Source organism: Hemiscyllium ocellatum, chromosome 12, assembly GCF_020745735.1.
Source record: "Hemiscyllium ocellatum isolate sHemOce1 chromosome 12, sHemOce1.pat.X.cur, whole genome shotgun sequence".
Taxonomy (NCBI): Eukaryota; Metazoa; Chordata; class Chondrichthyes; order Orectolobiformes; family Hemiscylliidae; genus Hemiscyllium; species Hemiscyllium ocellatum.
Genome location: NC_083412.1, coordinates 5850190 through 5872593, shown reverse-complemented (window position 1 = coordinate 5872593; position 22404 = coordinate 5850190). Strand labels below are relative to the sequence as shown.

Below are 22404 nucleotides of genomic sequence, written 5' to 3'. Positions count from 1 at the left end.
AAAAGGCATCTGGATGGGTATATGAATAGGAAGGGTTTGGAGGGATATGGGCCAGGTGCTGGCTGGTGGGACGAGAATAGGTTGGGATATCTGGTCGGCATGGACGGGTTGGACCAAAGGATGTGTTTCCGTATTGTGCATCTCTACGACTCTATTACTCCACGTGAAGGAGCATCTTAAATCAGAGATGAACCTGAGCGTGAGGACATGTATTGACTGAAATTGAGTACTAACAGAATTGTTCAAATTTACATTTACTTTCATATAAACAAGATTGCGGGGACAGTTAAGATCTCTGTTCATGTTGACCAGTCTGTAGAGAGGATGATAGATTGACACCAGTGATCGTTTACTGAATCCCAACCTTCTCCAGATCGAATCCTCTTTCACAGCTTTTCTGTGCAGCTCACCAGCTGATGTAAATCTCCCCACAGTCTGCAGACAGCTTCCCCAAAACCAATGACTAATGTTATATCATGTGCAAATTTGATATCCGACACCAATTCCACATCAGTGATAGATACACCAGACAAACAGGTGACTAATACTGAAGCCTGAGCAAAAATCAAAGAATTGCGAAACTTCATCAGATGGAGATGTACGAAACCCGAAATGCCAACTCTGCTTTCTCCCCACTGAAGGTGCAACACTGCTCAGATTCTCCAGCAATTTCTGTTCAGTTTCTGAACCTTGAGAAACTGAACTATTTCAAAACACATGCAGCATTCTTCTTATCATCAGGTTGGTCTACATCATAAACACTTCCTTCATTCTTTATCCTTTAAAGAAAATCAGTCAAGTTCATCCGACACTACCTTCCCTTAACAATTCCATGATGACTATCTTGGATGATGACGTGGAGGAGCCGGTGTTGGACTGGAGTGGACAATGTTAAAAACCACATAACACCAGGTTATAGTCAACAGCTTTATTTGGAAGCAATAGCTGCTCCTTCATCAGGTTACAATGTGTGATTTTTTTCAACTTCATCTTGGATTAAACTTTCACTCACTGTGTGGTGAGTCATTTTCTCATTACTGGAAATATAAAAGCAGCTGGTCTCCACTCCTCCTATTTCTGACCTGCACCGTCGAACACAAGGGCAACAATTATTGTCTGCTTTCTCACTCTCTCTGGTCTGGAAACTTCATTCTTGAACAAGTTAGTGACCACTACTGACCACAAGTGGGAATTGCAACCAACCCGCAGAAATACTCAAGAGTCTGTCAGGGTGAATGAAGTCAGCAAACAGATTCTGTCTGTGCACGACACAATCAGATTGGTGTCCATTTCGATTAAAAAATAAAATAACCGATCTGATATAATAAGTAATGCTGTGCCCATAAACAATGGACTGTCTATCCACTTTTCACTTGATATTAGGCTGTATTTCACAAAAAAACCTGAGAGTAATTTTGAAAGGAGTGAAATACGGAAACATTTCCTTTGAAATAAGACGGAAAACTCATGATTTCAGTTTATTTGAACCATAAAACGACCTGACTCCTTAATCTTCGAGGTTCCCTCCTCAATTTCAAAGTGGTGGGAAGCCGCACTGCAGAGCTTTGGCCCCGTTCGTGTGGCTGACTCAAGCATCTGTGCACATGGAAGTGTTTCATTCCCACGACTGCAAGTTGTCTTTTTACTGTTGAGCGGTTTAAAAGCCACAGCATGCAATGGCTGGGAATCAAACCCAGGTCAACTGCTTGGAAGGCAGCAATGTTCACCACTATACCACCATCGCAACCACACCCTCTCCTCCACACATCAGCTAATGTGCAATACGATCAATAGTTCTTCATTCGAAATTTCGTTCTTCTTTTCTTGCAAATTTTCCTTGAAATATTACAATTCAGAAGTGATGAAAGACTGCGTTTTACTATTCAGGTAGTTCTCATTATACCTTTTAATTCACACTTTTTAATACACACAAACCAGCATTTCTCATCATCTGAAATAAATCAAGGACAAAAATACCCAGAAAACCTCAGCACAACCCTCGAACTAGCACACAATTAAAACTTGTGAAGTTCTCAGAAAAGGCCACCGGACTGAAACGTTAACTCTGATTTGGGCTTTTGCCAGAAACATCCATTCTCCTGCTCTTCGGATGCTTCCTGACCTGTTGTGCTTTACCAGCACCACTCTCATCTTGACTCTCATCTCCAGCAGGGTAAAAACAATGACTGCAGATGCTGGAAACCAGAGTCTAGATTAGAGTGGTGCTGGAAAAGCACAGCAGTTCAGGCAGCATCCGAGAGGACCTGAGGAAGGGCTTTTGCTCGCAATGTCGATTTTCCTGCTCTTTGGATGCTGGCTGACCTGCTGTGCTTTTCCAGCACCGCTGTCACCTCTAGCATCTGCAGTACCCACTTTTGTCTTTCTCTTCATACATCTTTCCAACCAACTTTGTTTTTTGTTTCTGATTTACAGCATCCACAGTTCTTAAAATTTGTGAAGGGTTTTCGTTAAACAAAACAGCAAAAAAGGAAGAACTGTTAGACTGAGGAGATGCTGTTAGACTGAGGAGATGCTGCAGTCATTCTGGAGAAGAGGAAACTCCAGGGAACAGTTCAGGAAGCGAGTATCAAACATCAATTTTCTGATTTTTCTAATTCGTTCTTTCCAATGGAATTACTTCGGTTTTCATTATGAAAACCTATTTCACTCTGAACTCCTTTATCAATTAGGGGGATCATAATTCAGTTTTCTGATGTTTCCAATTTTTTTCAAACAATGGAAACACATTGTTCTTTATTATGAAAATTGATTTCACTTTCAACTCCTTTGTCGATTCACCATTTCATCACTTGGGTGAAACGTGTCAATTCATATCAGTGAAGTATTTTTCATTGTTCTTGGCTTGTAGATAGACCATAACATACAGGAGCAGCCCTGCCATTAAATCATGGCTGATGTGTTTCTTAATGCCATTCCCCTGCCTTCTCTCCATATTCCTTGCCCCTTACCAGTAAAGATCTTACCTATCTGAGTATTACATACCCTTAATGATTTGGCCTCCACAGCCCTCTGCAGCAATGAGTTCCTCAGATTTACCACCCTCTGGTTGAAGAAATTCCTCATTATTTCATTTCTAAAGAGTCGTTCCCTTCGCTCTGAGGCTGTGCCCTCCAGATCCTAGTTACTAGTGGAAAGGTCTGCTGCACATCAACTCTATCCAGGCCTCTCAGTATTCTGTACGTTTCAATGAAATCTCCTCTCATCCTTCTAACCTCCAATGTGTACAGATCCAACGTTCTCAATCATTTCTTGTCCAACAAGTCCATTATCCTCAGAATCATTTTTGTGAATATTCTCTGGACTCCCTCCAAGGCCAGTACATGCTTCCTTAGGCATGGGGTCCTAAACTACTCACAATATTCTAAATGTGGTCAGACCAGAACCTTATCCAGCCTCAGCTGTATATCCCCTGCTCTTGCACTGAAGTTATCTCAAAATGAATGTCAACTGAGGACTGCTTACCGAGGAAGTCAATCTTAGCGTTCCCCAACAGGAAACTCTGGATGAATCAGGGCACACAGAATCTGTTAAAAACCAGGCGAGGCCTTCAGATCAGGAGACCCATTCAAATATAAAGAAACTAAGTATGACCTTTGCAGAGCCATTAAGACAGCCAAGAACCAATACCGATACAAATTAAAGACCCAGACCGACACCCTGCAATTATGGCAAGGACTGAAAAACATCACAGGTTCTAAAAAGAGACAGTGCAAGATAGCAGGTAGTGACATATCCCTCCCAGATCATCTCTAAGGCTTCTATACTCGCTTTGAGCAGAACTTCGGCAGAGAGGTAACACCTATTCTGACAAGTCCTGACGAACCTATCCCAACAGTCATTGCATCAGAGGTCAGATCAATTTTCCTTCGTGTGAATCCAAGGAAAGCGATGGGACCAGATGGAGTAACAGGCCGTGCAGTCAGGGCATGTGAGGATCGTTGTGGTTCTGTTCGCCGAGCTGGGCATTTGTGTTGCAAAAAACGTTTCGTTCCCTGTCTAGGTGACATCCTCAGTGCTTGGGACCCTCCTGTGAAGCGCTTCTGTGATGTTTCCTCCGGCATTTATAATGGTTTGTCTCTGCCGCTTCCAGTTGTCTGTTCCAGCTGTCTGCTGCAGTGGCCGGTATATTGAGTCCAGGTCAATGCGTTTGTTGATAGACTCTGTGGATGAGTGCCATCCCTCTAGGAATTTCCTGGATATTCTCTGTTTGTATTACCCTATAATAGTAGTGTTGTCCCAGTCGAATTCATGATTCTTGTCATCTGTGTGTGTGGCTACTAAGGAGAGTTGGTCATGTCGTTTCGTGGCTAGTTGGACTCATAACAGCACACAAACCAACATCCACTCTCAGACAACAACTCGCCAGAACGAAGAACCCAATATCCAGCATGAGCAAGACCAATGTAATGTACAAAATCCCATGGAAGGGCTGCACAAAACACTACATAGGACAAACAGGAAGACAGCTAACGATCCGCATCCATGAACACCAACTAGCCACGTAACGACACGACCCAATATACTGGCCACTGCAGCGGACAGCTGGAACTGACAACCAGAAGCGGCAGAGACAAACCACTATAAATGCCAGAGGAAACATCACAGGAGGCTACCAAGCACTGAGGATGTCACCTATACAGGGGACGAAACGTTTGCAACACAAATTCCCAGCTCGGCGAACAGAACCACAACAAGCACTCGAGCTACAAATCTTCTCCCAAACTCTGAGCATGTGCAGATCAACTGGCAGAGGTCTTCTTGGACATCTTCAACCTCTCCCAGCAGCAGGCCACTGTCTCTGCCTGTTTCAAGAGGGCCAACATCATCCATGTGCCTAAGAAGACTCATGCAGCATGTCTCAAAGACACCACCCAGTGGCCTTAACTTCGGTGGTCCTGAAGTGCTATGAAAGGTTGGTCATGGCATTAATCAACTCCAGCCTCCCCATTACTCTTGTCCCAATCCAATCTGCCTGTCAGACCAACAGATCAACGTCAGATGCCATATTAGTTGCCCTTCACTCCTCCCTAGGACATCTTGACACCAAGAACAGCTGTGTAAGAATCCTACTCATTGACTACAGTTCAACCTTCAATACTATTATCCCCTTAGTCTGATCTCAGACTAAGCCCCACTCTCTGCAACTGGATCCTCAGTTTTCTGACCCATAGGCCATAATGGGACGATATTTCATCCTCACTAAGACACAACACTGGAGCCCCCCAGAGGTGCGTACTCAGTGCCCTACAGTACTCACGGTATACCCATGACTACATCGCCAAATCCCAGATAATGCCATTCACAAGTTCGCTGATGATACTGCCATAGTCAGTCGAATCTCAGAACAGATTACAGACGGGAGGTGGAAGACCTGGAAAAATGGTGCACTGAGAACAACTTAGCTCTCAATGTCGGCAACACTAAGGATCTCATTGTTGACTTTCGGCAGGATGTTACTCATGCCCCCCCATACATTAGATTAGATTACTTACAGTGTGGAAATAGGACCTTCGGCCCAACAAGTCCAAACCGACCCGCCGAAGCGTATACCACCCAGACCCATACTCCTACCTTTACCCCATTCACCTAACACTACAGACAATTTAGCATGGCCAATTCACCTAACCTGCACATTTTTGGATTGTGGGAGGAAACTGGAGAATCCAGAGGAAACCAACGCAGACACGGGGAGAATGTGCAATCTCCACACAGAGAGTCGCACAGAGATGGAACGAGTGGAGAGTGTCAAACTCCTGGAGTGGTCACCCACAACAAGCTTTCTAGGACTCTCCATGTGGACACACTAGTTACAAAGGCCCAACAACGTCTCTTCTACCTCAGGCAGCTGAAGAAATTTAGCATATCGGCGAATACCCTGGCACACTGATATGGGTGCGCCATCGAGAGCATTCTGTCTGAATGTATCAATATCTGGTATGGCAACTGTATCAGTCAAGATCGGAGACGGTTAGAGAGAGTGGTGAACCCAGCCTGGCCAATCACAAACGCCAAATTCCCATCTATAGAATCCACCTATCAGGCCTGCTGTAAAGGAAAGGCTGCCAGCATTCTCAACGTTACCTCCAACCCTGACAATGTTTTACTACAACCTGTGCCATCAGGGAGAAGGTACAAAAGCCTGAAAACACACACACACACACACACACCGGTTTTGCAACACTTTCTACCTTACTGTTGTTAGAATACTAAAAGGACTCATAAACTCTTAACATTTGCCTGTACCTGTGTTTTTGTTTTTGCCACTCTATACCTATCATTTACTTATCTATGCTATCTAACTCTGTGATCTGTCTGTATTGCTCGCAAGACAAAGCTTTTCACTGTGCCTCAGTACACATGACAATAAATAAATTCAATTCAAGAAGTTTGCAGATTGTAAGAAAATTAGTGTAGTAAGTAACAGGGACAAAAGCCTGAGACTACAGAGCTATGGCAACTGAAATTTCATTCTGAAACATGAGATTCACTGCCTGAAAAGAGTGAGGGGGGCGGGGGTGTGGGGGTGGAGAGAGGCGTGAACTTTCTAAACCATTTGATAAACATTTAGCGATTAAACATAGAAACCTACAGGTCAAGGACTGGAAAATGGGATTAAAGAAGAGATAACTGCCACAAATGTGATTGGGCATTGGTCACTTTTCTGTGGCTGTAAAAAGAAATTCCATGATTCCATCTCCCACTTTCTATCTACGAAGTCAATCTCTTTGTCCTTCTCTCTCTCTCTCTCTCTAGGTCCCGCCTTCATTGTCTGGACTCCACTGAGTTCTCAACGAAAGGAACTGTGGACTGTGGAAATCAGAAGAAAAGTAAGAAATTGCTGAAAAGTATCATCATGCCCACGCAGTGATCCTTCTTCTGAACTTTTTCCATGAACAACCCCCCACTTCCCTGGGGGAGGGGGGTGTTGTAGCCAGTGAGATCAGACACTGTGTGACCCTTAGGGAGGGGGGTGCTGAAACCAGTGAGATCAGACACTGTGTGACCCTGGAGGGAGGGGGGTGCTGGAGCCAGTGATATCAGGCACTGTGTGACCCTGGGGGGAGGGGGGTGTTGGAGCCAGTGAGATCAGACACTGTATCATCCTGGGTGGGGAGGGGGTGGTGGAGCCAGTGAGATCAGACACTGTGTGACCCTGGGGGTGAGGGGGATGTTGGAGCACGTGAGATCAGGCAAAGTGTGCTCCTGGGGGGAGGGGGGGTGTTGGAGCTAGTGAGATCAAGAAGAGTGTTCCTGGGGGGGGGGGTGTTAGAGGCAGTGAGATCAGACACTGTGTGACCCTGGTGGAGGGGGGTGTTGGAGCCAGTGAGATCAGGCACTGTGTCACCCTGGGAGGGAGGGGGTGACAGAGCCAGTGAGATCAGGCACTGTGTGACCCTGGGGAGGGGGGTGTTGGAGCCAGTGAGATCAGACACTGTATCACCCTGGGGGGGGGGGGGGTGTTGTAGCCAGTGAGATCAGACACTGTGTGACCCTGGGGGAAGGGGATGTTGGAGCCAGTGAGATCAGACTGTGTGACCCTCGGGGGAGGGGAGTTGGAGCCAGTGAGATCAGACACTGTGTGACCCTGGGGGAGGGGAGTTGGAGACAGTGAGATCAGACACTGTGTGACCCTGGGGGTGCGGGAGTTGGAGACAGTGAGATCAGACACTGTGTGACTTTCGGGGGGGGAGGGGGGTGTTGGAGCCAGTGAGATTAGACACTGTGTGACCCTGGGGGTGCGGGATGTTAGAGCCAGTGAGATCAGACACTGTGTGAGCCTGGGAAGCCAATCTCCATCACATGCCTCATGTGTAGTTTAATGTCTGTCACTTCGTTACAGTTGCTAAAGTTGTGCAACTTTTTCACGCTGGATGGTGTGTACTGTATATGGAATGAGCTGCCAGAGGATGCAGTAGAGGTGGGTACAAATTACTACACTTAAAAGACATTTAGACAAGCCCATGGATGGGAAAGGTTTAGAAGGATATAAAACAAATGCTGGCAAGTGGGAAATGTTCAATTCCAGAGCTATGCATTGACGTAGAAGAAGGTTTAATGGGCAATGTTTTCAAAAACACTCCAATTTTTTTTTTGTTTCAGAGCATTATTATTTGGGAAGGTGTAACATCACCATGGCTGAAGATTTGAACAGGAGAGAAAATTTGATATCTTCAAGAGTGGAAATGGACACAGGTATTTTCATAGAACCCTTTTGAAATAACATTTCTGTGCTGGAAAAAAGCTTCTGATCTCAAGCAAGAACTTTAGGTAGGAAGTGGGAACAGGCTAGGGGCTGAGCAGAATGAGGAGAAAGTGATCATGTAGAATAGGCTTGTCTATTTGGTGACCCAGTGGCCAGAATGAGGCTTGCCAAGGTGTTTTATTCATGGTTTATCAACCTGTTTGAAAATCCTCAACACGCCACTGCGGCCATCACATTCAGGGGTGACATTCAAACATGGGCCTTGTGATCCAGAAGCATAGACACTGCCCCATGTACCACTAGAGCCCAGGACTACATTATTTTTTACTCGTCAGTCTGTTACCACGGTATCCTAAACATCTCTATGCAAAGAACCCGCCTCTGACATCCCCTGTATACTCTCTTCCAACCTGCTTAAAACTTTGACCCCTCGTGTTAGTCATTTCTGCCCTGGGAAATAGTCTCTGGCTATCGACTCTATCTATGCCTCTCATTATCTTGTATACCTCAATTAGGTCCCCTCTTCTCCTCCTTTTCTCCAATGAAAAAAGTCCGAGCTCAGTCAACCTCTCCTCATAAGATAAGCCCTCCAATCCAGGCAGCATCCTGATAAACCTCCTCTGAACACTCTCCAACGCATCCACATCTTTCGTATAATAGGGCGACCAGAACTGGACACAATATTCCAAGTGCGGTCTAACCAAAGTTTTATAGAGCTGCAACAAGATCTAATGACTCTTAAACTCAATACCCCTGTTAATGAAAGCCAAAACACCATATGCTTTCTTAACAACCCTGTCCACTTGAGTGGCCATTTTAAGGGATCTACGTACCTGCACACCAAGATCCCTCTGTTCCTCCACACTGCCAAGCAATCGTATCCTTAATCCTGTACTCAGCTTTCAAATTCGACCTTTCGAAATGCGTCACCTCGCATGTATCCAGGTTGAACTCCATCTGCCACCTCTCAGCCCATCTCTGCATCCTGTCAATGTCCCGCTGCAGCCTACACTGTCAACGACATCTCCAACCTTTGTGTCATCTGCAAATTTGCTGACCCATCCTTCAATCCCCTCATCCAAGTCATTAATAAAAATTACAAACAATAGAGGCCCAAGGACAGAGCCCTGTGGAACACCACTCACCACAGACTTCTAGGCAGAATATTTTCCTTCTACTACCACTTGCTGCCTTGTGTTGGCTAGCCAATTCTGTATCCAGACAGCTATGTTCCCCTGAATCCAATTCCTCCTGACCTTCTGAATGAGCCTTCCATGGGGAACCTTATCAAAAGCCTTGCTGAAGTCCATATACAACACATCCACAGCTCGACCCTCATCAACTTTTCTAGTCATATCCTCAAAGAACTTAATAAGGTTTGTGTGGCATGACCTGCCCCTCACAAAGCCTTGTTGATTGCATTTAATCAAGTCATACTCTTCCACATGGTCATAAATCCTATCCCTCAGAATCCTTTCTAACACATTGCAGACGGCAGACGTGAGACTTACTTGTCTGTAATTGCCGGGGATTTCCCTATTTCCTTTCTTGAAGAGAGAAATTACATTTGCCTCTCTCCAGTCCTCAGGTATGACTCCAGTGGAGAGCAAGGATGAAAAGATCTTCACAAGTGGTGAAGCAATTGCATTTCTCGTTTCCCAAAGCAGCTGAGGATAAATCTGGTCCGGACCTGGCGACTTGTCCATCTTAATGTTTGACAAAATTTTCAGCATATCAGCTTCCTCTTTCTCTATCCATTTCAGCATGCACACCTGCTCTTCAAAAGTTTCATTCACTACAAAGTTAATTTCTTTCGTTAGGGCTTCCCCTACCTCCTCAGACTCCAAACATAAATCCCCTATGCTATCCCTGATCGACCCTACTCTTTCTTTGACCATTCTCTTATTCCTCGCATAAGTGTAAAATGCTTTTGTGTTCTCCCTAATCCGTTCTGCCAAGCCTTTCTCGTGCCCCCTCCTGGCTCTCCTCAGACCATTTTTAAGCTTCTTACTCGCTTGTCTGTAATCCTGTAGAGCTGAGATTGACCCTAGCTTCCTCCACCTTATGTAAGCTACCTTCTTCCTTTTGACGAGAAGCTCCACTGCTCTCGTCATCCAAGGTTCCTTTATCTTACCACTTCTTGCCTGGCAAATTGGGTACTCAATTGGCTTGATGGTAGGAAGCAGATGGTAATAGTGGAAGGAAGTCTGTTGGCTGGAGACCTGTGAATAGTGGAGTGTATCAGGGGTCAGTGTTGGGTCCATTGCTGTTTGTTATCTAAATCAGCGATTTGGATGAGAATGTACAAGGCATGATTTGTAAATTTGCAGATAACACTATAATAGTCAGTATTGTGGACAGTGAGGAAGGTTCTCAGAAATTGCAGCAGGACCTTGATCAGCTGGGGAAGTGGGCTGAGAAATGGCAAATGGAGTTTAATATGGACAAGTGTGAGGTCTTGCACTTTGGAAACTCAAATCAACGTAGGAGATTCATGGTGAATGGTAGGGTCTTAAGGAGTGCAGTGGAACAGAGTTGTACATGGAGTTCAGGTACATGGTTCTTTGAAATGGAGTCACAGGAAGACAGGGCAGTGAAGAAGGCTTTTGGTACACTGGCCTTCATCAGTCATTGAGTATAGAAGTTGGTAAATTATGTTGCATTGGACAGGACATTGGTGAGGCCACACTTAGAATATTGTGTTCAGATTTGGAGACTTTTTTTGGAAAGGATGTTATTAAACTGGAAAGAGTGCAGAAGGAATTTACAAAGATGTTGACAGGTCTCAACGATCTGTGTTATAGGGCGTTCTTCAGTGTGTAGGAGACTGAGGGGGGATCTTATGGAAGTGTATCAGATCATTTGAGGCATGGATAGTGTGAAAGCACTCTGTCGTTTTCCCAGGGTTGGGGAATCAAGGACAAGAGGGCATCAGTTTAAGGTTAGAGGGGAAAGAATAAAAGGGAACCTGAGGGGCAACTTCTTACACGGAGGATGGTATGCATATGGAATGAGCTGCCAGCGGAAATGCTTGAAGAGGGTACATTGGTGGCACAATGGTTAGCACTGCTGCCTCACAGCGCCAGAAACCCGGATTCAATTCCTGCCTCAGGCGACTGACTGTGTGGAATTTGCACATTCTCCCCGTGTCTGTGTGGGTTCCCTCCTGTTTCCTCCCACAGTCCAAAGATGTGCAGGCCAGGTGAATTGTCCATGCTAAATTGCATTGCTGGTCAAGGGCAATATCACAGCTGTGCTAAAGGAGCACTCTATGGAGGTCTTGCGGGTGAGGCATTGTGGGTGGAGCTGAGAAATAAGAAGGGTGCAGTTACATTGTTGGGGCTGTATTACAGACTCCCAACAGTGAGCGTGAGGTAGAAGAACAAATAGGTAAACAGATGATAGAAAGATGTAGAGCCAATAGGGTAGTGGTGATGGGAGATTTTAATTTTCCCAACATTGACTACCCTACCTGTCAAAGGTCTGGATGGGGTAGAATTTATATAAGCATCCAGGAGAGTTTTCTAGAGCAGTATGTCAAATAGTCCGCGAGGGAAGGGGCCATATTGGAACTGGTATTGGGGAACGAGCCAGGAAAGTTGTAGAGTTTGCGGTGGGGGATTTCTTTGGGAACAGTGACCACAATTCTGTAAGTTTTAGAATACACGTAGATAAAGAACAGAGTGTTCCGAAGGGAAGAGTACTAAACTGGGCCAAGCCAATTATATCGAAATTAGACAGGAGTTCAGAAATGTGGATTGGACACAGCTATTTGAAGGGAAGTCCACATTTGAGATGGGGAAGGCTTTCAAAGACAGGTTAACGTTAGTGCAAGATAGGCATGTCTCGTTGAAGGCAAAGGATAGGAAGGGCAATGTTCATGAATCGTGGATGACGGGAGAAATTGTACGACTAGCCAAGAGGAAAAGGGAAGCATACGTACAGTCTAGGCAGCTAAGAACAGAACGGGCCCTGGAGGAATATCGGAAGAGTAGGACAAGTCTTAAACGAGGAATCAAGCGGGCTAAAATGGGTCATGAAATAGCTTTAACAAGCAGAATTAAGGAGAATCCAGAAGCATTTTATTCTTATATAAGAAGTAAGTGGGAAACTAGAGAAAGGATTGGTCCACTAAAGGATGACGAAGGAAGGTTGTGTGCTGAACCTGAGAGAATGGGTGAGATTCTCAATGATTACTTTGTATCAGTGTTCACTGAGGACAGGGACATGATGAATGTTGAGATCAGAGATAAACGTTTGATTAGTCTGGATCATGTTGAAGTAAGTAGGGAAGACGTGTTATGTAGGCTAGAGGTTATTAGGGTGGACAAAACCCCAGAACCGAATGGGATCTATTCCAGGTTGCTGAGGGAGGCAAGAGAGGAAATAACTGTGGCCCTGACAGATATCTTTGTGGCATCCTTCAATACAGGTGAGGTGCCGGAGGAATGGAAGGTTGCTCATGTTATCTTCTTGTACAAGAAGGGTAGTAGGGATATTCCAAGTAACTACAGACCAGTAAGCCTGAAATCAGTGGTGGGAAAGTTGCTGGAGAAGGTAGTGAGGGATTGGATCTATTTATATTTAGAAAAGAATGGGCTTATCAGTGATAGGCGACATGGGTTTTGTGCGGGGGAGATGGTGCCTTACCAATTTAATAGAGTTCTCCATGGAAGTGACCAAATTGATAGATGAACGAAGGGCTGTTGATGTCATATACATGGACTCTAGTAAGGTGTTTGATAAGGTTCCCCATGGTAGACTAATGGAGAAAGTGAAGTCACATGGTGTGCAGGGTGTTCTAGCTAGGTGGGTAAAAACCTTGTTGAGCAACAGGAGACAGAGAGTAGTAGTTGAAGGGAGTTTCTCGAAATGGAGCAAGGTGACAAGTGGTGTTCCACAGGGGTCAGTATTGGGGCCACTGCTGTTTGTAATATACATAAATGATCTGGAAGAGGGCACTGTTGGTATGATCAACAAGTTTGCAGATGACACGAAGATTGGTGGAGTAGCTGAAAGCATAAGGGACTGTCAAAGAATACAGGTGGATATAGTTAGACTAGAGAGTTGGGCAGAAAGGTGGCAGATGGATTTCAATCCAGACAAATGTAAGATGATGCGTTTAGGCAAGACTAATTCTAGAGCAAATTATACAACGAACGGAAGAGCCTTGGGAAAAGTTGATGGGCAGAGAGATCTGGGAGTGCAGGTCCATTGTGCCCTGAAGGTTGCTGCACAAGTGGATAGAATGGTCAAGAACGCACATAGTACGCTTGCCTTCATTGGACAGGGTATTGAGTATTAGAGCTGGCAAGTCATGTTAACATTGTACAAGACATTGGTTCGGCCACGTTTAGAATACTGTGTAAAATTCTGGGCACAACATTACCAAAAAGATGTGGACGCTTTGGAGAGGGTGCAGAGAAGGTTTATGAGGATGTTGTCTGGTATGGAAAGTGCCAGATATGAAGAGAGGTTAAGTAGGTAAGGTTTATTTTCATGAGAAAAAAGGAGATTATGAGGGGACCTAATTGAGGTTTATAAAATCTTGAAGGGTATAGACAGGGTGGATAGAGACAAGGTTTTTCCCACAGTGAAGGATTTAATAACGAGAGGTCATGCTTTCAAGATGAGAGGTGGAAAGTTTAAGGGGGATACACACAGCAAGTACTTCACACAGAGGTTGGTGGGCGTTTGGAACGCGTTGCCAGCAGAGGTGGTTGTGGCAGGTATGGTAGATTCATTTAAGATGCGTCTGGACAGATGCATGAGTAGGTGGGGAGCAGAGGGATATAGCTGATTAGGAATTGGGTGACAGGTTTAGACAGTACATTTGGATTGGCTCAAGCTTGGAGGGATGAAGGGCCTGTTCCTGGGCTGTAAATTTTCTTTGTTCTTTATTCTTTGTTAATGTTTCAGGTCGAGAACTCTGAAGCTGTGTGGAATGATCACTTGCCCCACTATGTTAACCCTGATTTCTCTTCACAGATGCTGCAAGACCTGCTGAACTTTTCCACCAACTTCTGTTTTTGTCACTGGCTTATCTGTTTTCCCATATCTGTCTTCCCAGTGCTTTTTCTAAACCACCAACACGGCGAATCTGAGGCCTACTTTATTACAGAGCAAACACCTGGGCTTTTTTACTTTACATTCCCCCTCATGGGTTTCTTTTTTACTCTGAGTTAACCTACCTTTACTATCTTCAATGACATCTTTTCCTTTACTACCTGAAGATGCTCTTTTCCCCAATTTCTGTCCCTCACAGATTGAAATGGATATTGAAAACATTAATTAGATTAATAAGAGCTATTACTTCAGGCAAACACAATTGATTTGATTTTATTGATCAGCGTACTCACATACAGGTCTATCGTGAAAAGTGTACGATGCTGCCACCATATCAGGTACACCTACTTAGGTACAGAAACTTGAGAATAAAGGAGAAAGAAAGAACAAAGTTAAAAGTTAAATATTGCACTAAAGAGTAAAATATGTGAAATAAAGTTAAAAGTGACACATTGCAGACTTTCTTACTTTTAAGTAGAAAATAAAGAATGAAAGCTGAAAGTGCTTAACCAGGTTGCAACTCCACTTCAAGGAATCACCTTGAAACCTACTGAGGCTATGTAAGGCCGAGAGTCAGCCATGAACTGCAAAAGACCACCATGCTGGTCCTCTGATAGATTGTCATGACTGGCCAAGAGACAACCACACTGGGGCTTAGAGTCCACCCTGCTGGGCTGAAAGAACACCACGGTGGGCCAATGAGAGATCATCATGCCAGGCTAAGGGACCATCAAGCTGACCATCATGCTGAGCTGCAAATCCACCTCACTGGGCTAGGATACCAGCAAGGCAGACCAGGAAAGCACTATGCCAGGCTGGGAAAGCACTATGCCAGGCCGGAAAAGCACTCAGCCATGCCAGAACGAGAGGTTACCCATCAGGCCGGGAGAGCGCCACACCAGATCAAGAAGCCATCCCACCAGGCTAGGAGAGCACTATGCCAGGCCGGAAAAGCACTCAGCCATGCCAGACCGAGAGGTTACCCATCAGGCCGGGAGAGCGCCACACCAGATCAAGAAGCCATCTCACCAGGCTGGGAGAGCACTATGCCAGGCTGAGAGGTCGCCCCACCAGGCTGAGAGGCCGCCTCACTGGGTTTGCACTGACACTGAGGTCAGGATTAGGAGGCTGGGAGTCGAAGGTCAGAATTCCTCGGCTGGGAGAAGAAAGAAGAGAGACAAAAAAAGAAACAGAAAAGTGAAGAACAAAAGAGAGAAAAAAAGAAAAGGAAATGGATGGAGTGTATGGGCCACCATCTTGGTATTACTTAAACCGACTGAATGCAAGATGCAAAAATAGAACACAAACACTCACCAGTTTGAATCCAATCATCCAACACCCACCTTGGAATTACAGGTTTAGGTTCAGACAAGAGCTTCCAATTTGTTATGGACCAGACCAAACCAAACCCCTCAAAACATGTCAAGGAGATAGTTCAGATTCTAACATTTTCTTATTTTAAAGGCATTATGTTCCAGATGTAATTCATTTGGTCAAATTATCAATTTGAAGTAAAACACACTTTATTCATAAGCTCCTGTTAAAATTGGTTTAATTGTAACTCAATCAAAATGCTTATCAAAGTATTTTATATATACAAAAACTGCTACAAATTAACTGCTCCAATGTGGTAACATCCCATACATACACCATTGGAAAAAGCAAATTCAATAAAATAGATTGCCTCACATGAAATTCTCACAGGAAGAAGAGAACCTAACTGTACCAGAAAGTGGAAAAAATACTTCAACATACAGCTTCAAGTCCCCAGCAGCAACTTCTATGGAAAAACTGAAACTAAGATGAAAATTCCTGGTTCTGACCCATTCTGGCAGCTTCTATTGTTTCAATTTCAAAACAAAAGGCCTGTCAAGCTGTTTATTGGCCCTGAGCAGACTGCTTCCCACCTATATCTTAACCACTCATCATTAAAAAAGTACACAATCATTATAAAGTTGAAGGAGTGTAGTGTACCTTTAAGAGAAAGTGAATGCTGTTCGGAACTGAGAATTGAAACACACACCTGTGATGACTAGATAGCAGTCTCAGGGTGGACTGGAAAATTGAAAATATGTAACATTTGGCTGAAATAGACACCTGAGTGAGTTGTTGTTTTGTCAACAATTCAAATTTAACCAATCAGTTTAAATTATGCCCCAGGATTCTAAACTCCAATCGAGTTTGAATTTACTGGTTCTGCCAGCATCAAACCAATGGTTCAATGTTGGGGGAATTAAAACCAGGCATTTTGAAAGTCAGACTGAGAAACTGCCATTGAGAGAGTAACTGCCATCAAGAGAGACTGCCATTCAAAAACACTCACTATCAGAGGTACGGCTTTCATTTGAAATGCATTCCCAGTAAAAAGAAAGAAGACAATCCAGGGAGATGTTCAGCCAGAAGAAGACAGACACTGGAGACCACAGCCGCTGTATGGTTTTGAAATGAAGTTTAATAAGTGTTTTTGTATGAGAACAGTATATTGTTATAGAGTTGGAGGCAGATAATAAGCAGTTACGTGAAAGTGGGGGGGCTTAGAGTTGTGAATAATTGTGGTTAATGTTCGTTTTTAGAATTAAGGAATTAATTGATATTATTTTCTTCAAAAACTATAGTTTGGGAGTTCTCTGTCCCTCACACTTGAACAGATTACAAGTGGAGGTGAGCTTTACTGGGTGTTTGGTTTAATTAACAAAGGATTCATCACTGTGCCGTCACAGTTTGGGCTCGGGTCTGTGATTTGGGCAGGTTTATACAGATCTAGCCTGAGATTTGGACAGATTTGAACAGATTTGACGTATGGAAGATACCAGCAGATTTAAATGCTAGCCAATTAGAGTCCAAGATCTTTAAATAAAACAGAGGTGAGACCATTTGTTTAATTTGGGTTATTGTGGTTGGTTAAATCAGAAGTGAGAGAAATGGCTCTTAACATTGCTAAAAAGGTTCAGGGGTTTGAAGATGCTTCCTAAATTTGCCAGGGAAGTTTAGTAAGACAGAGGAAGACATATTTTTAGAATTAGCAAATAGGTTGGAATTGGATTTAACCAGGGACAAAAGGAAAACTGAAATTGTAAGGGAGTTGGTCTAACTCTCCTGCACTTGTCTGTTTCACTGATACACTTAGGTGCATCAATGAATCAGACAAGTGCAGTAGAGTTCGAAAAAAATTAAATTACAATTGAGGAAGATGGAGATAGAAGGTAAAGAAAGGGAAAGGAGGATGTTGCCAGGGTTGGAGGATTTGAGGTATAGGGAGAAGTTGAATAGTCTGGGGTTGTTTTCCCTGGAACGTCGGAGGTTGAGGGGTGACCTTATAAAGATTTATAAAATCATGACGGGCATGGATAGGATAAATAGATAAAGTCTTTTCCCTGGGGTTGGGGAGTTCAGAACTAGAGGGCATAGGTTTAGGGTGAGAGGGGAAAGATATAAAAGAGACCTAAGGGGCAACGTTTCCACGCAGAAGGTGGTACGTGTATGGAATGAGCTGCCAGAGGAAGTAATGGAGGATATTACAATCGTAACATTTAATCGGCATTTGAATGGGTACATGAATAGGAAGGGTTTGGAGGGATGTGGGCCGGGTGCTGGCGCGTGGGACTAGATTGGGTTGGGATATCTGGTTTGCATGGACGAGGTGGACCAAAGGGTCAGTTTCCGTGCTGTGCATAGCCATGAATTTATGAGCCATGGCTGAAGAGAGAGAGAGAGAGAGAGAGACAGAGAGAGAGAGAGAGAGAGAGAGAGACAAAGAGAGAGAGAGAGAAGGGGAGAAGCTGAGGAGAGAGAGAGAGAGACAGTGAGAGAGAGAGGAGAGAGAGAGAGAGAGCGAGGTAGAGACAATTTGAATTTCAGAAAGGTGCGAATTAATCAGGAAAGTCAAGTTAACAGGATGGAGCCATCATGCTAGCCCACAAACCCACCAACACACTAAAACAGCAGCTAATGAACTTGAAAGATCCTATACAAACAACAAGCAAAATTAATGTCATTTACAAAATACCTTGCAAGAACTGTAACAAACACTACATTGAACAAACAGGCAGAAAACTAGTCACCAGGATGCATGAACATCAACTAGCCACAAAAAGACATGACTCACACTCACTGGTATCTTTTCAGGCAGCTGAGGAAGGACATCACTTTTTTGGGGTTTTTGGGACTAAGCAGATTCCACCGGAAGTTTGTTCCAAACTTCAGCAGCACAGCTGACTGATGTACTGAAGAAGAACACAAACTTTAGGGTGTACAGAACAATTCTGGGAGATATTTGACAATTTCAAGCAGCATTAACCACTATACCAGTTTTAGTTACCGGCATTTTTTGAAACCCTTCAAAGTTGCAGTCGATGCTAATGATATAGAAGTTGGAGCTGTCCTGCTACAGGAAGATTGTGTAATTTTTAACTCTGGCAGTTCTACACATACATGACCACTTTAGTTCTTGAGGTGCCCTATTCTCTAACTCAAGGAACTAAAATATGAAAATAAATGGTTACATTTTGTTTAAATGATGGAAGTCAGGGGTTTTCTTTCAGTCACTCGGATTTTAACAGATTACAAGGCAAGACAAGCTTTTCTGGTTCTTTTAGTTTTAATTAGCAGAAGGGTGCGACCTCCACATCATAACAGATTGGGGGCTCGTCATCCTGGAATTGGACAGGTTTAGATAGATATGGATGGACCAGGTCTGGGATTTGAACAGATTTAGGATGCAAAAGGACACAGCAGACTTTAAACACTTGGGGATTAATGTCCTTGATCTTCAAATAAAATTTAGGTGAGGAAAATCTGTTTAATGTTGGCTACTTGTAGCTGGTTAGATTAAAAGTGAGAGAAATGGCACTTTCGGTTACTAAATGTTTTCTGGGGGTGGAAGAAGCGACTTTGGGAGTTTTACGAAAGGCCAACAAGGAAAAACTGCTGCAAATGGCAGACCAGCTGGAGCTGGGGTTGCCTGCGTCTCCGAGAAAAGTTGAGGTTATTACCAAAATAACTCAACATTTAACTATGCTAGGAAGGCCATTAGAATCTTTGGAAATGGCTAAAATTCAATTACAGATTAAGCAGTTTGAGTTAGAGGAGAAATAAATTGAGAGAAGATTATTAGTGTAGTAAAGAGAAAGAGAAAGAGAAGAAAGAGAGAGTTTAAACTTCAGAAGTTGTGAATCAGTCAAAACAGTCAAGTTTACAGGATAGAGATGAAGGGACAAGATAACGATGCATACGAATCTGTTAAAACATTGCCACGTGAGAAAGATGTCGAAGTCTTTTTTATTTCATCTGAAACATTGGCTAGGCAGCTGGAGTGGCCAGAGAACTTGGGTGTAATGTGAGTTCAGACTCAGGGGTTGGAGGTTTGCTCGCTGACCTGTAGGTTTGATATCCAGACGTTTCATTACCTGGCTAGGTAACATCATCAGTGGCGACCTCCAAGTGAAGTGAAGCTGTTGTCTCCTCTTTCCTATTTATATGTGGCCCTGGATGGGGTTCCTGGGGTTTGTGGTGATGTCATTTCCTGTTCGTTTTCTGATGGGTTGATAGATGGTATCTAGATATATGGTTTTGTTTATGGCGCTGTGGTTGGCGTGCCAGGCCTCTAGGAATTTTCTAGCGTGTCTTTGCTTTGCCTGTCCCAGGATAGATGTGTTGTCCCAGTCGAATTGGTGGTTTTTTGCCTCTGTGCAGGGCCACGAGGGAGAGAGGGCCATGTCTTTTTGTGGCTAGCTGGTGTTCATGTATCCTGGTGGCTAACTTTCTTTCTGTTTGTCCCACGTAGTGTTTGTGTCAGTCCTTGCATGGAATTTTGTAGATGATGTTGGTTTTGTCCATGGGTTGTACTGCATCTAAAAATCATCAAAAACACCAAAATAGAGGAAGACGAGGCAATGATCTCATTCGACGTAACAGCACTGTTCACCTCCATCAACATTAAAGTTGTTGGCCTCAAAGAGCTCCCTCACTGACACCTCAGTCACCTGCCCTGTTTCCCAAGACTAGGTCAAATTTTGCACCTTGTCTTGTAGGTACATCCACATTCTCAATCAGAAAATGTTCTTGTATATATTGAAAAAATTCCTCTCCATTTAAACCCTTAATACAATGGCAGTCCCAGTCTATTTTTGGAAAGTTAAAATCCTGTACCATAACCACCTTATTATTCATAAAGGTAACTGAGATCTCCTTAAAAAATGTATTTCTCAATTTCCCGCTGACTACGTTTGGGAGTTGGGGGTTTGTTGATATTGTGGCATTCACAAAATTCAACCACACAGAATAAATGTTGATTTCACCAGTTTCCTGATGAAGAGCTTATGCTTGAAATGTCGACTCTCCTGTGCCTTGGATCCTGCCGGACCTGCTGTGCTTTTCTTGCACCACACTTTTCAACTCTGATCTCCAGCACCCGACAGAGAAAAAAACTGTAACGAGTAAGACATGCGAATATGTTGAAATGTTACTATAATAGAATCAGGCAACTGATGAAATAGGTGTTAGTTACTGCCCACAGAGTTAGGAACGAAATCCAGATGTTGTGGAGTTTGATGTGCCGCAAAACATATCAAATAACAAGGAAGTTATTGAAAAATGAGATAGGAGAGTGAATTATTGGTCTTAGAAGCAAAGAACCAAGTTGAAAGGTTTGTTGTCGTGTAATGAGGCCAAAAGTAGGAATCGAATTGGAAGCAATAATACTCTTGTACATGAGGTGGAAGTAGGGCATGCTGTTCAAGTTAAATAACACCCATACAAGCTTAATTCTGTCGAAGCCACACAGGTAGAGAAGGAAGTGAATGTGATGCTCAATGAGGATATCATCAAACCGAAACAGAATCAGTGGAGTTTTCCGATCATTTTAGCTCCCAAACCTGATGGGACTCAATGATTTGGTGTGGACTATCGGAATATCTGTAACCAAGGTAGACTCATATCCGACACCAAAGTGAAAGTACGGTATAGAGAAAGTTGGATGAGCCACTTACAACATGAAGTTGGGCTTACTGTGGTTATTGGCTGATATCTGTATCAGAGAAAGCGAAAGAAGTTTCTGCATTTGTGAACACAAATAGGCGATATCAATTCAAAATGGTGCCCTTTGGAATGAAGAACACATCAACCACATTTGAAAGACTCATGTACAGAGTTGTGGCAGGTTTAAGTAATCATGCAATTCATTTGGATGATGTAGTGATCTTTAGCCTTTCATGAAAAGATCATATACATCAGTTGGCAGAGCTCTTTGAATGATTAGAAAAAGTAAAACTAGTAATAAACTTAAAGAAAAGAGAATTCGCAAAGGCAAAGTTGACCTTCTTGTCACCTCATTATAAGAAGGATATGGAAGCTTTAGAAATGGTACAATGTAGATTTACCAGAATGCTGCCTGGACTGGAGGGCATGTCATATGAAGAAAGGTTGAGTGAGCTAGGGTTTTTCTCATTGGAGCACAGAAGCACGAGAGGTGACTTGATCAAGATGGACAAGACATTGAGAGGCATAGATAGAGTGGTTCGCCATGGACATTTTCCCAGGGCGGAACTGGCTTTAAGAAGGGGGCATAATTTTAAAGTGATTGGTGGAAGTTTTGGAGAGATGTCAGAGGTCGGTTCTTTGCGCAGAGAGTGGTAGGTGTGTGGAATGCACTACCAGCAGTATTAAGAGAGTCAGAGACATTAGGGATATTGAAGCAACTCTTGGATAGGCTCATGGAAGATAGGGCCATGAAGGATATGTCGGTGTGTTTGATCTGAGAGTAGGATAAAAGGCCAGTACAACAACGAGGGCAAAAGAGCCTGTACTGTGCTGCATTGTTCTATGTTCCATAACATCGGACATGGAAAGGTGACCTCAGAGAATGTGAAGATGAAGGCCACCTAGGAAGTTCAATGACCATCCTCGACGATTTGGGACTGATCAGATTGTACTGGACATTTCTCCTAAACTCAGCAGTGTGTTGTCACTGCTGACAGGTTTAGATTAGATTAGATTAGACTTACAGTGTGGAAACAGGCCCTTCGGCCCAACAAGTCCACACCGACCCACCGAAGCGCAACCCACCCATACCCCTACATTTACCCCTTACCTAACACTACGGGCAATTTAGCTTGGCC

The 22404-nt window shown here is 43.7% G+C and overlaps 1 non-coding gene across 1 annotated transcript; it reads right to left on the bottom strand.

Moving 5' to 3' along the window:
- Window positions 1-1672: 1672 nt before the first annotated feature.
- Window positions 1673-1744, bottom strand: trnag-ucc (transfer RNA glycine (anticodon UCC)). The gene has a single exon. It is a non-coding gene; the product is annotated as a tRNA-Gly (tRNA).
- Window positions 1745-22404: the final 20660 nt, after the last annotated feature.